Here is a 15,469-nt window from a genome sequence, read left to right on the forward strand (position 1 = left end):
AATTGAGTGGGCTTTGCGCCCATTTTGCGGCGCTAGAGGTCATTGCGCTGGACTTACAGCCGGTTCAGAAATTCCCTGGGGCCCTACCATCGGCGGTAGACCGGTTGCGCTGCGCCGGCACCGATGACGTCATCGGTGTGCGCAGCGTCCCGGTTGCCGTGGTGACGGGCCCCAGCGCCGAAATTGAGTTGCGGCCGCCTCGCCCGTGGCAGCCGCAACTAAGACTGGCAACCGAGTCTTACAGGAGTTTGCGCCGGCGCATTAAGGTCGCGCGGCGGCCGGCCGCTTTCCCGCCGGCCGCCTGCCCGCACCTCCCTCCCCGGACTCCTCCACCGCCCCCCCCCCCCCCCGCGGAACAGATGCTTCTGGGCTGCGAGCCCGGCACTTCCCCGAGGTGCCGGGCTCATTTTTGTGAAGATTTTACCGGCCAGCGGGCGGGTGCAGGCAGCTCCTCCTTAACTGAAGGAGGAGGCCTGCACTTCCCGAGCCTGCCGCACCGCATCGGGCGCCGCAGCGCCGGAATAGCGCCGCAATGCGGCAGGTAGCGCCCATTTTCAGGCGCAAACACCCTTCAGTAGCGCCGGCAGCCGTTTGGGCGCGGCGCTACTGAATTTTTGGCGCGCGCAGGGGGACTTAGCGCCGGCGCTAACTTTCCGGCGCTAAAGCCCTGGCGCGGCGCCAACTGAATTTCTAGGCCACAAACTTTACGGATTAGTGATGGGTATTAGAACAATGGTTAAGGTGTTACAGTTAGGGGTTAGGGATTACGTTGGTGTTTCAAGTTATGGATCAGGGTTAGGGATCGGGATTACAGTTAGCATGTTAGGTTTAGGGTTGGGGATGCCAAGACTAGGAGAGACACTCTGGTTGTGGTTGTTGGTGGCCACTCATCTTGGGCCCAGCACATCGTTGCAGGAGTTCCTCAGGGCAGTGTCCTAGGCCCAACCATCTTGAGCGGCTTCATTAATGATCTTCTCTCCATCATAAGGTCAGAACATAAGAAATAGGAGCAGGAGTAGGCCATTGGTGAGGATGTTTGCTGATGATTGCACAGTGTTCAGTTCCATTCACAACTCCTCAGATAATGAAGCTGTCCATGCCCGCATGCAACAAGACTTGGATGACATTCAGGCTTGGGCTGATAAGTGACTAGGAACATTCGCGCCACACAAGTGCCAGGCAATGACTATCTCCAACAAGAGAGTCAAACCACCGCCCCTTGACATTCAACAGCATTACCATTGCCGAATCCCCCACCATCAAGATCCTGGGGGTCACCATTGACCAGAAACTTAACTGGACCAGCCACATAAATATTGTGGCAACAAGAGCAGGTCAGAGGCTGGGTATTCTGTGGCGAGTGTCTCCCCAAAGCCTTTCTACCATAGAGTCATAGAGTCATAGAGTTTTACAGCACAGAAAGAGGCCCTTCGGCCCATCGTGTCTGCGCCGCCCATCCATCCCTGTCCAGTCTAATCCCATTTTCCAGCATTTGGTCCATAGCCTTGTATGCAATGGCATTTCAAGTGCTCATCCAAATGCTTCTTGAATGTTGTGAGGGTTCCTGCCTCTACCACCCTTTCAGGCAGTGAGTTCCACATTCCAACCACCCTCTGGGTGAAAAAGTTCCTCCTCAAATCCCCTCTAAATCTCCTGCCCCTTACCCTGAATCTATGCCCCCTTGTTATTGACCCCCCTACTAAGGGGAAAAGTTCCTCTTTGTCTACCCTATCTATGCCCCTCATCATTTTGTACACCTCAATCAGGTCCCCCCTCAGCCTTCTTTGCTCCAAGGAAAACAACCCCAGCCTGTTTAGTCTTTCTTCATAGCTGAGGCGCTCCATCCCAGGTAACATCCTGGTGAATCTTCTCTGCACCCTCTCCAAAGCAATCACATCCTTCCTATAGTGAGGCGACCAGAACTGCACACAGTACTCCAGCTGTGGCCTCACCAGCGTTTTGTACAGCTCCATCATAACCTCCCTGCTCTTATATTCTATGCCTCGGCTAATGAAGGCAAGTATCCCATATGCCTTTTTAACCACCTTATCTACCTGTTCCGCTGCCTTCAGAGATCTATGTACATGTACACCAAGGTCCCTCTGACCCTCTGTACTTCCTAGGGTCCTACCACTCATTGTGTATTCCCTTGCCTTATTTGTCCGTCCAAAATGCATCACCTCGCACTTTTCAGGGTTAAATTCCATTTGCCACTTTTGCGCCCAACTGACCAACCCGTCTATATCGTCCTGTAGCCTGAGGCTTTCCTCCTTGCAATTTACCACCCCACCAATTTTCGTGTCATCTGCAAACTTACTGATCATCCCTTTTACATTCTCATCCAAATCATTCATGTAGATCACAAACAACAAGGGAGCCAGCACCGATCCCTGAGGTACCCCACTGGACACAGGCTTCCAGTCACAAAAGCAACCTTCGACCATCACCCTCTGCCTCCTGCCACTCAGCCAGTTTAGGATCCAACGTGCCAAGGCACCCTGGATCCCATGGGCTCTTACCTTCTTGACCAGTCTCCTATGCGGGACTTTGTCAAAAGCTTTACTGAAGTCCATGTAAACCACATCCACAGCATTTCCCTCATCCACCTCCCTAGTCACCCCCTCGCAAAATTCAATCAGATTTGTCAGACATGATTTACCCTTGACAAAGCCATGCTGACTATCCCCGATTAATCCTTGCCTCTCCAAGTGGAGACTAATTTTGTCCCTCAGAATTTTTTCCAATAATTTCCCTACCACAGATGTTAGGCTCACTGGCCTGTAATTCCCTGGTTTATCCCTGCTACCCTTCTTGTATAATGGTACTACATTAGCTGTTCTCCAGTCCTCTGGTACATCCCCTGTGGCCAGAGAGGTTCTGAAAATTTGTGTCAGAGCCCCTGCAATCTCCTCCTTTGCCTCCCACAGCAGCCTGGGATACATCTCGTCCGGGCCTGGGGATTTATCCACTTTTTGGCCTGCTAAAACTGCTAGCACCTCCTCCCTCTCGATGCTAATATGTTCAAGTATGTCACAGTCCCCTTGCCCGATTTCTATGTCTGCATCGTCTTTCTCCATAGTGAACACAGATGCAAAAAAATCATTTAAAATCCCGCCTACATCATCTGGCTCTACACACAGATTGCCACTTTGGTCCCTAATGGGCCCTACCCTTTCCCTGGTTATCCTCTTGCCCTTAATATACTTATAAAACATCTTAGGATTTTCCTTTATTTTGCTCGCCAGTGTTATTTCATGGCCCCTCCTCGCCCTCCTAATTTCTTTTTTAAGTATGCCCCTGCACTTTTTATACTCCTAGGGCTTCTTCCGTCTTTAGTCTTTTGTAACTGCCAAAAGCCCCCCTTTTATTTCTAATGCATTTTTGTATCTCCCTTGTCATCCAAGGTTCCCTTTGCTTGTTGGTCCCACCCTTGACCTTTACAGGAACTTGTTGGCGCTGTACTCTCTCTATTTCCCTTCTGAAAGTCTCCCACTGTTTTGATGTGGATTTTCCTATAAGTAGCTGCTCCCAGTCCACTTTGGCCAGATCCTGCCTTATCATAGTAAAATCGGCCTTCCCCCAATTTAGAACCCTTATTTCCGGGCCGTCTTTGTCTTTTTCCATGACCACCTTAAATTTCACCGAATTATGGTCACTGTCGCCAAAATGCTCTCCTACTGATACTTCCACCACTTGCCCGGCTACATTCCCCAGAATTAGGTCCAGTACCGCCCCCTCTCTTGTAGGACTTTCTACATGTTGGCTCAAAAAGCTCTCCTGGATGCACTTTAAGAATTCTGCACCCTCTAAGCCTTTCACCATCTATAAGGCAGAAGTCAGGAGTGTGATGGAATGCTCTCCACTTGCCTGGATAAGTACAGCTCCAACAACACTCAAGAAGCTTGACACCAGGACAAAACAGCCTGCTTGATTGGCACCCCATCCACCACTTCTTCCACCATCGGTGGACCGTGGCTGCAGTGTGTACCATCTACAAGAAGAACTGCAGCAACTTGCCAAGGCTTCTTCGACAGCACCTCCCAAACCTGTGACCTCTACCACCTCGTAGGACAAGGGCAGCAGGCGCATGGGAACACCATCACCTCAAAAGTTCTCCTCCTAGTCACACATCCTGACTTGGAAATATACCATGGAATTACATAGGATATACAGCACAGAAACAGGCCATTCGACCCAACCACTCCATGCCGGCGTTTATGCTCCACTCGAACCTCCTCCCGCCTTTCCTCATCCAAATCTATCAGCATAACCCTCTAATCCCTTCTCCCTCATATGCTTATCTAGCCTCCCCTTAAATGCATCTGTACTATTCACTTCAACCACTCCCTGTGGGAGCGAGTTCCACATTCTCACCACACTCTGGGTAAAGAAGTTCCTTCTGAATTCCCTATTGGATTTCTTGGTGACTATCTTATATTGATGGCCTCTAGTTTTGCTCTTCCCCATAAGTGGAAACACTCTCTCTCTCTCTCTCTCTCTATGTACTCTATCAAAACCTTTCATAATTTTAAAGACCTCTATTAGGTCACCCCTCAGTCTTTTTTCAAGAGAAAAGAGACCCAGCCTGTTCATCCTTTTCTGATAGGTATACCCTCGCATTTCTGGTATCAGCCTTGTAAATCTTTTTTGCACCCTCTCCAGTGCCTCTTTTTTTATAATATGGCGACCAGAATTGTACGCAGTACTCTTAAGTGTGGTCTACCCAAGGTTCAATACAAGCTTAGCAGAACTTCTCTACTTTTCAATTCAATCCCTCTAGAAATAAACTCTAGTGCTTGGTTTGCTTTTTTTTATGGCTTTGTTAACCTGTGTCGCTACTTTCAGTGATTTGTGTATTTGTACTCAGAGATCCCTTTGCTCTTTTACCCCACTTAGATCCGTATTTTCCAAGTAATATGTGACCCCCCCCCTATTTTTCTCATCAAATTGTGTTGAAATTCATTTGCCAATTGTATGCCCATTCTTCAAGTTTATTAATGTCTTGTAATTTGTTGCAGACCTCCACAGTATTGACTATCCCCCCCACCCCTCCAAACTTTGGTGTCGTCTGCAAATTAAGAAATTGTGTTTTTGGTTCCAAAGTCTAAATCATTAATATAAATTGTGAACAGTGGTCCCAGCACTGATCCTTGTGGAACACCACTTCCTACCTTCTGCCACTTTGAGCTATCCTTTACCCCTACTCTCTGCATTCTGTCTTGAAGCCAGCTAGTTATCCATTCTGCTACTTGTCCCCTGACTCTGCATGCTCTGACCTTATTCATTAGTCTATTATGTACAGGAAACTTCACGATAACCGACACCGACGGGACCGAGCTGCTGTCGTTCTATCAAAACTTCCGGATAGACCAGCACTAATGTTGAAGGATACAGAGGTTTTCATCTCCGTATCTGACAACAAACACTGTTGCTTAGCAACAGCTTGTAAACACTCGGCCCGTACCTTGGAAACGTCTCTGAAGCTGTTGCTAAGCTACAGAGATGCTTTCCAGAGCCTGACTGTTAAAAAAATGCTAGGAGAAGTAAAAAAACCTAACCAAAACGGCTGCTGATTTCTGCCGTTAGATCGAGGTTTCCGGACATACAACATCCGGATAAACCAAAGTTTCCTGTAGTATCTTATCAAAGGCCTTTTGAAAATCTAGATAAATTACATCTACTACATTACCCTTGTCTACTCTTTCTGTTACCTGGGGCTGTGATGATTCACCTCCCACCACCACCATCTTCCTTTGTGCTAGGTATGACTTCGTCCTCTGCAGCCATGAACGAGAATCCCGAAGCCATGTCTCCGTAATCCCTACTATGTTTGGTTCCTTGCAACATATCATTGCCTCCAGTTTCTCTGTTTTATTACAGACAGTGTGTGCATTGCTGTACAGGCAGTTTAACTAATTTTTAACAGCAGTTCCTCTCACTTTATTGTTAACCATCATTTTACACTTTTGTTCTATAACTCTGTTTATTCCTTGGCCATCAATGTCCTCCCTTACTTTATTCTTTCCTATGCTCTCCTTTCCTGTTTTGTTGATATTTAGGCTTGTTTCATTTCTTGTAGATCCCTCTCTCCGTCTTATTGTTTAATGCTTTTGCCACCTCCCTATTTACTCTTTCCGCTAGGACACAGGTCCCATCCCGGTTCAGGTAGAGCCTGTCCCTTTGGTACGGCTCTTTCCTGTCCCAGTACTAGTGCCAGTGTCCCATGAAAAGAAGCCCTCTATTATTGATACCCGGACACTACACTGGCGACGGGCAGGTTCGAACTCACCTGCAGTACTGCATCACTTCACGGGGATCTTTCCCCTGAAGAGAACCTTCTTGGAGGTCGAAGTCAGAACGGCGGGCGTCGACCGTGGGCAACGCCCAGGGATCCATCGGAGAGTTGCAGGGGAGGCTGTGGAGAGCTGGGCCGCGGGTCGCCGCCATTACCCTGCAGAACGCTAGGAGCAGCGTGGCAGCAAGGGGAAGAAGGAAAAGCGCGGGAGGCGCCATTTTATTCCATTGGGGAAGAAGGAAAAGTGCGGGAGGCGCCATTTTATTCCATTGGGGAAGAAGAAAAAGCGCGGGAGGCGCCATTTTAAATCACTCAAGATGCCGAAGAGTGGCAGTATCACTGCTTTCGACAACAAGGTAGAAGACTGGACCACGTATGTGGAAAGAATTGAAGTGTACTGCGAGGCAAATGAAGTGGCCGATGGAAAGAAGGCGTCGGTATTATTAAATTTGATGGGCGCGAGAACGTACGGCCTATTGCGGAATTTAATTACCCCAGCTAAACCAATGGAGAAAAGTTTTGAAGAGATTGTTAATATCTTACAGGAACACCTAAACCCTACACCGCTGCTGATAGCAGAAAGATTCAAGTTCCATAAAAGAAACCAGCACAAAGATGAGAGCAATGCTGACTATCTTACGGAACTACGCAAGTTATCGAAGCACTGCCAGTTCGGAGCAGGACTGGCAGACACCTTACGGGATAAGTTTGTCTGCGGGCTCCAGAGTGAAGGAACCCAGAAACGACTACTTTCGGAAAAGGACCTGACGCTAGAACAGGCTTTCAGCGTGGCAGTATCCTACGACGCAGCAGCACGGGGAGCTGCGGAAATACAACAGAAACCACAGGAATACAGCGCGAACGAAATGGCGTATGGAGCAGAAAAGTGCTATCGCTGCGGCACAACAACCCATGATCAGAAGGACTGCTGGTTTAAGGACAAAGTATGCAGGCAATGTGGGAAAATGGGACACATAGCAAGAGTCTGCAGGTCGGGAAAGAAAACCAACACTACAAGAACTACTGAGGAAAAGTACAAGAAAGTAAAGAAATTGACAGACAGTAGTTCGGAAGATCAGGAGAGTGATAAGGACTCCGGGAGCAGGAGACTAAGTTGTCTAAAGTTACACAACGTGATCGCAAAGGAGGATCACCAAACCATTTGGGTCACCCTCACGATAGCAGGGTCCCCAGTAAAGATGGAATTGGACACAGGATCAGCCCTAACTGTCATGAATTGACGAGACTATGAGCGGCTATTCTCACACATACCCTTGAAGGACACGTCCATTGTATTGAAGACATACACGGGGCAAATAGTATACCCCAGAGGAAAAAGAAGGGTGCCAGTTGAATACAACGGCAAGGAAACACAGAAACTGTATCTATATATACTACCAGATGGAGGACCACCATTATTGGGACGTGAATGGATCCGAAAAATACAATTGGATTGGCATTCCATTCAGGCGCTAACTGTGACTGATAAAAAGGATGATGACGTCACACCTGGACGACTGTCAAAAATTCTAACTGACGCAAAAGAGGTATTCCAACAAGGACATGGGACTCTAAAAGGAGTAACGGCAACGATAAAAATCGAAGATAACGCAAACCCAAAATTTTTTAAGGCCAGACCGGTACCTTACGCGATCCGCCCAGCCATTGAAGCAGAGCTGGAGAGTCTGGAGTGTTTAAACGTTCAGAGAGGCCAATAGCCTTTGCGTCGCGCTCGTTAACCTCAGCCGAGCGTAACTACGCCCAGATTGACAGGGAGGCCCTCAGCCTGGTGTGGGGGGTGAAGAAGTTCAATCACTATCTGCACGGGCAGAAATTCACCCTACTGACTGATCATCAGCCCCTGGTCTCCATTTTTAACCCAAACAAGGGCGATCCAATGATGACGTCGCAATGGCTGCAAAGATGGTCACTTTTTCTAGGGGCACATCAGTACGACATAGAGTAACATAGAAACATAGAGATAGGAACAGGAGTAGGCCATTCGGCCCTTCGAGCCTGCTCCGCCATTCAATGAGATCATGGCTGATCTTCGTCTGAGATCATAGCTGATCTTACCAGTTCAGTACCCCGTCCCCGCCTTTTCTCCGTAACCCTTAATCCCCTTAGCCTTCAGAAATATATCCAATTCTCTCTTGAAAATATTTATTGAATTAGCCTTCACAGCCCTCTGTGGCAGGGAATTCCACAGGCTCACCACTCTTTGAGTGAAGAAATTCTTCCTCATCTCTGTTTTAAATGATTTGCCCGCTATTTTTAGACTGTGGCCCCTGGTTCTGTGCTCCCCGGCCATTGGAAACATTCTCTCTGAATTCAGCCTGTCCAGGCCTGCCATAATTTTATATGTTTCGATGAGATCCCCTCTCAATCTTCTAAACTCCAGTGAGTACAAGCCCAAACTATTTAATCTCTCTTCGTAGGTCATTCCCGCCATTCCAGGTATCAGCCTGGTGAATCGCCGTTGCACTCTTTCCATGGCAAGAACATCCTTCCGCAGATGGGGCGACCAAAACTGTACACAATACTCCAGATGCGGTCTCACCAGCACCTTGTACAGCTGTAGTAAGGTATCCCTATTCCTATACTCGAACCCCCTTGATATGAAGGCCAACATACCATTTGCCGCCTTAATCGCCTGTTGCACCTGCATGCTCTCCTTCAGTGACTGGTGCACAAGAACACCCAGGTCCCTCTGCACTTCCCCATCTCCCAATCTATTGCCATTTAGATAATAATCTACCCTCCTGTTTTTACCCCCAAAGTGGATAACCTCGCATTTATCCACATTATAGTGCATCTGCCACGTATCCGCCCATTCCCCCAACCTGTCCAAATCGCACTGTAGCCTCCTGACATCCTCATCAGAGCCCACCCCTCCTCCTAGTTTAGTGTCGTCAGCGAATTTGGAAATATTGCATCCAATTCCCTGATCCAGATCATTTATATATATTGTGAACAGCTGGGGTCCCAGGACAGATCCTTGCGGCACCCCGCTGGTCACTGCCTGCCACTCCGAAAACGAGCCGTTTATTCCAACTCTCTGTTTTCTATCCGCCAGCCAGTTCTCTATCCACGTTAATACTTTGCCCCCAATCCCATGAGCCTTAATTTTGCATGATAATCTTTTGTGTGGAACCTTATCGAAGGCTTTCTGGAAGTCAAGGTACACCACATCCACTGGCTCTCCCCCATCTATTTTACCAGTTACTTCCTCAAAAAATTCCAGCAGATTAGTCAAACACGATTTACCCTTTGTAAATCCATGTTGACTCTGTCCGATCCTTTCCCCATTTGTCAAGTGCTCCGCTATTTTATCCTTAATAATGGACTCTAGCATTTTGCCCACAACCGATGTAAGGCTTACTGGTCTATAATTCCCTGCTTTCTCTCTACCCCCCTTTTTAAATATTGGGGTAACATTAGCTACCCTCCAATCCACGGGTACTGTTCCCGAGTCAATGGAGTTCCGGAAGATGATCCTTAGAGCATCTGCTATCTCCAGGGCCACCTCCTTAAGTACCCTAGGATGTAGTTTATCAGGCCCCGGGGATTTGTCGGCCTTCAGTCCCCTCAACTTACCCAACACCATATCCCTAGAGATACTAATTTCTGTCAGCTCCTCCCTCTCATTAGTCCCTATGTTTGCCGATATTCCTGGGAGGTTATTTGTGTCCTCCTTTGTGAATACAGAACCAAAGTATGAGTTTAATTGGTCTGCCATTTCCTTATTCTCCATTATATATTCTCCCGAATCGGACTGCAAGGGACCGACTTGGGATTTTACCAGTCTTTTCCTCCTGATATACCGATAAAAGCTTTTGCAGTCTGTCTTTATGTTTGCTGCAAGTTTACTTTCGTATTCTATTTTCCCCTTCCTGATTAATCCCTTTGTCCTCTTTTGCTGTATCCTGTACTGCCCCCAATCTTCCGGTCTGGTGCTTTTTTTTGCCAGTTGATATGCCCTTTTTTTTGATTTTATGCTGTCCCTAATTTCCCTCGTTATCCACGGTTGAGTCACCTTTTTAGGTTTATTTTTATGCCAAACCGGTATAAACATGTTCTGGAATTCTTCCATTCTATCTTTGACTGCTTGCCATTGTCTATCCACTGTCAATCCCCCCAGAAACACCACCCAATCAATCTTACCCAATTCCCGTCTCATACCCTCGTAATTCCCTTTATTTAAGTTCTGGACCTTAGTCTCTGATTCAATTTCCTCACTCTCCATCTCAACTGAGAGCTCGATCATATTATGATCGCTCTGACCCAAGGGGCCTCGTACAAGAAGATTGCTGATAAGTCCCTTCTCATTGCACAATACCCAGTCTAAAATGGCCTGATCTCGAGTCGGCTCCTCGACATATTGGTCCAGATAACCGTCCCGAAAACATTCCAGGAATTCCTCCTCCTCAGAATTTTTACTAATTTGGGTAGTCCAATCAATATGTAAATTAAAGTCACCCATGATGACAGCTGTGCTCTTATCGCACGCTTCTCTAATTTCCCTTTTTATGCCTTCCCTCACCTCCATATTACTATTTGGAGGCCTATATATCACACCCACTAACGTTTTCCTCCCCTTGCTATTTCTCATTTCTACCCATACAGATTCCGTTTCATCCGAGTTAATATCCTTCCTTTCCATTGCATTAATCCCCTCCTTTACGAGCAATGCTACCCCACCTCCCCTACCTTTTTGCCGATCCTTCCTAAATATTGTATATCCCTGGATGTTAAGTTCCCAGCCTTGCCCACCCTGCAGCCACGTTTCTGTAATCCCAATCAAATCATACTTGTTTACCTCTATTTCCACAACTAATTCATCCACCTTGTTCCTAATGCTTCTAGCATTAAGATACAAAGCCTTCAGGCTTGCTTTTTTCACACTCTCATTATGAATTAGTTTGGCCCTTTGTGTTTCTCTCCTTTGCTTATTGCTTCTCACCTTTCTACCATCTATTTCTGACTTCATATGACTTCCCTCTTTTCCACTACCTAGGTTCCCATCCCCCTGCCAAATTAGTTTAAATCCTCCCGAACCGCCCTAGAAAATATTACCCCGAGGACATCGGCTCCCTCACAGTTCAGGTGTAGACCGTCCCCTTGGTACAGGTCACTCCTCCCCAAGAACTGGTTCCAATGCCTCAAGAATTTAAATCCCTCTCCCTTGCTCCACTGCTCAAGCCACGTATTTAACTTATCTATCTTACTCTCTCTAAACTTATTAGCTCGTGGCACTGGTAGCAATCCAGAGATTACTACCTTTGAGGTCCTACTTTTCAATTTAGCTCCTAACTCCCTAAATTCAGCTTGTAGGACCTCCTCCCTCTTTTTACCTACATCGTTGGTACCTACATGTACCACGACAACTGGCTGATCCCCCTCCCCCTTCAGAATGCTCTGCACCCGCTCCGAGACATCCTTGACCCTTGCACCAGGGAGGCAACATACCATCTTGGAGTCTCGGTCTCGGCCACAGAAACTCCTATCTATCCCCCTTACAATTGAATCCCCTATCACTATAGCCCTATCCCTCTTTTTCCCGCCCTTCTGTGCAGCAGAGCCAGTCATGGTGCCCTGAACCTGGCTGCTGGTGCCTTCCCCTGATAAGTCATCTCCCCCAACAGTACCCAAAACGGTAAACCTGTTTTGGAGGGAGATGACCGCAGGTGACTCCTGCACTACCTTCCTGCCTTTACCCTGCCTTTTGGTCACCCATTTACTGTCTGAGCTAGCCTTTACCTGCGGTGTGACCAACTCACTGAATGTGCTATCCACAACATCCTCAGCATCGCGTATGCTCCAGAGTGAGTCCATTCGCAGCTCCAGCGCCGCCATGCGGTCCGCTAGGAGCTGCAGCTGGACACACTTCCTGCACACATAGTTGTCAGGGACAGTGTCCCTGATTTCCCACATGGCACAGGAGGAGCATGACACGGGTCCGAGCTGCCCTTCCATGACTTAACCCTTACAATACCCTTTTATTTACTACGATTTAGCTTAATTATTGAATTCTACTTAGAATAAGTTTGTGAAAGTACTCACCAACCAGTCACCTACCTGTTTTCTGGTGTTGTATTTTCACTGCCGCCTCCTGTCCTGGAACCTTTTCCACCTAGGTTAGGCTCCTGAAATAAAATAAATTGAACCTACCTTTTCAACTTCCCCTAAAAGGTTAGAGGAGGTGGAAGGGTGGGAGACACTACACTGTAGTGTTTCGGGTTTAGCAACAGCTCCACCTATATAAGAGTTACTGGCCTCCTGCTCTCCCGACTGCACCAGCTGTGAAAGAAAAAGCCCGCGAAAGGTGAGCTTTTAAACTGCTCTGATCGGGCCTCACCTCGCAACTGCCGCCGATTTGAATCTGCCGCCGCTTTTAACTGCCGCCGGTCACTGCCCCTTCACAGGTCCGATGCTCTGATCGGGCCTCACCTCGCAACTGCCGCCGATTTGAATCTGCCGCCGCTTTTAACTGCCGCCGGTCACTGCCCCTTCACAGGTCCGATGCCCTGATCGGGCCTCACCTCGCAACTGCCGCCGATTTGAATCTGCCGCCGCTTTTAACTGCCGCCGGTCACTGCCCCTTCACAGGTCCGATGCTCTGATCGGGCCTCACCTCGCAACTGCCGCCGATTTGAATCTGCCGCCGCTTTTAACTGCCGCCGGTCACTGCCCCTTCACAGGTCCGATGCTCTGATCGGGCCTCACCTCGCAACTGCCGCCGATTTGAATCTGCCGCCGCTTTTAACTGCCGCCGGTCACTGCCCCTTCACAGGTCCGATGCTCTGATCGGGCCTCACCTCGCAACTGCCGCCGATTTGAATCTGCCGCCGCTTTTAACTGCCGCCGGTCACTGCCCCTTCACAGGTCCGATGCTCTGATCGGGCCTCACCTCGCAACTGCCGCCGATTTGAATCTGCCGCCGCTTTTAACTGCCGCCGGTCACTGCCCCTTCACAGGTCCGATGCTCTGATCGGGCCTCACCTCGCAACTGCCGCCGATTTGAATCTGCCGCCGCTTTTAACTGCCGCCGGTCACTGCCCCTTCACAGGTCCGATGCTCTGATCGGGCCTCACCTCGCAACTGCCGCCGATTTGAATCTGCCGCCGCTTTTAACTGCCGCCGGTCACTGCCCCTTCACAGGTCCGATGCTCTGATCGGGCCTCACCTCGCAACTGCCGCCGATTTGAATCTGCCGCCGCTTTTAACTGCCGCCGGTCACTGCCCCTTCACAGGTCCGATGCTCTGATCGGGCCTCACCTCGCAACTGCCGCCGATTTGAATCTGCCGCCGCTTTTAACTGCCGCCGGTCACTGCCCCTTCACAGGTCCGATGCTCTGATCGGGCCTCACCTCGCAAGTACAAGGGTACGAAACAGCATGGAAACGCTGATGGGCTGTCGTGCCTACCGTTGCCTACGGTAGAGGAAGCACCTGCAGTGGACCCTGTTGAGATATTCCATGCGACCATAGTCGAATGTCTACCTGTTACAAACTCAAGTATAGAGAAGGAAACCCGAAATGACCCGACACTCTCTCGGGTCTATGATTTGACGGTGAAGGGATGGCCAGCACATGGCGACTCACTGTTGCCAGCATTCTCGCCAAGGAGAGAACAGCTGTCAGTGTGCTGGGGGACCTTGATGTGTGGATCCCGAGTGGTAATTCCACCCAAGTTGAGAGATAGAGTGCTCAATGAGCTTCATGAGGGTCATCTGGGAGGGGTAAAAATGAAGAGCCTAGCCAGGGTGTTTGTGTGGTGGCCGGGAATCGATAAAGAAATCAAGGATATGACCAAGAGATGCACAGGATGCCAGAAGGTCCAAAACACTCCACCACAGGCCCCGCTACATCCATGGGAGTGGCCCTCATCTCCATGGCAACGGGTACACATTGATTTTGCTGGTCCATTTATGGACTCAATGTTCCTAATCGCTGTGGACGCCCATTCGAAATGGCCAGAGGTCATCAAAATGTCCTCCACCATCACGGAGAAAACTATTGCAGTCCTACGGACCATCTTCGCCAGGAATGGCTTGCCAGGACAGATTTGCTCCGACAATGGGCCACAGTTTGTGTCCGAGGATTTCCGGAGGTTTCTGAGGAATAATGGGGTGAAACATTACACATCTGCCCCATATCATCCAGCCACAAATGGATTGGCTGAGAGGTTTGTTCAGACCTTTAAAAAGGCAATAAAGGCAATGTATAATGACGACATACCACTACAACACAAGGTGGATAATTTCTTGTTTGCTTACCGGAATGCGACACATGCAGTCACCAACCAAGCTCCAGCCATAATGTTCTTCAACCGAAGGCTAAGATGTCGCCTGGATTTGCTCAAACCAAACATAAGACGAGATGTTGAGGATAAGCAATTCCAGCACATCAATGAGAAGCCAACCAGGAGCTTCAAGATAGGGCAACCAGTCTCGGCCCGCGACTACCGAACAGAAAAATGGCAGCCAGGAACGATATGCACCCAGCAGGGACCACTAATGTACACAGTGGACGTTGGAGAGAGCATCGTGAGACGCCATGCTGACCAGATTCTAGAGTCACAGGAACAAGCCAAACCCATACCACGAGCAGGTGCACCTGGTAATCAACCCGAAGTACACATTGCGTCTACCTCAGAAGCAGTGGTATTGGAAGCTGACGAACCAACCAATGACAATGAGCCAGAATCAACTCCGCCGCAAGAACAGGATACTCGAGAAAGGCGCTATCCAGTCAGGATCAGGAAGCCTCCTCAAAGACTGAACTTATAAATGATTATTTCAGTTGATGTATATAGTACAGAGAAAATTGTAATTGTAATTAGTTATTATTTAGTTGTTAAATGAATGTTATGTACTGTTTAAAAGGGGAGGAATTGTTGTGTATGTACCTTTAAGAGAAGAACTGATTCTATACTGCATTACTGGCAGTGACCACCCCTGTATATAAAGCCATAGCAGGCTTCTGTATTTCAGTCTTGAGTTCCCCTCTGTTCAGTAAATACCTGTTTTATTGTTCTCCTGCAGTCCGAGTATTATTGATACCCGGACACTACAAATCCATGTTGACTTTGTCCGATCCTGTCACTCTTTTCCAAGTGCTCTGCTATTACAGCTTTTATAATGGACTCTAGCATTTTCCCCACTACCGATGT

Source organism: Somniosus microcephalus, chromosome 1 (genome assembly GCF_052327205.1).
Source record: "Somniosus microcephalus isolate GS21.2 chromosome 1, FLI_Smic_1.0, whole genome shotgun sequence".
Taxonomy (NCBI): Eukaryota; Metazoa; Chordata; class Chondrichthyes; order Squaliformes; family Somniosidae; genus Somniosus; species Somniosus microcephalus.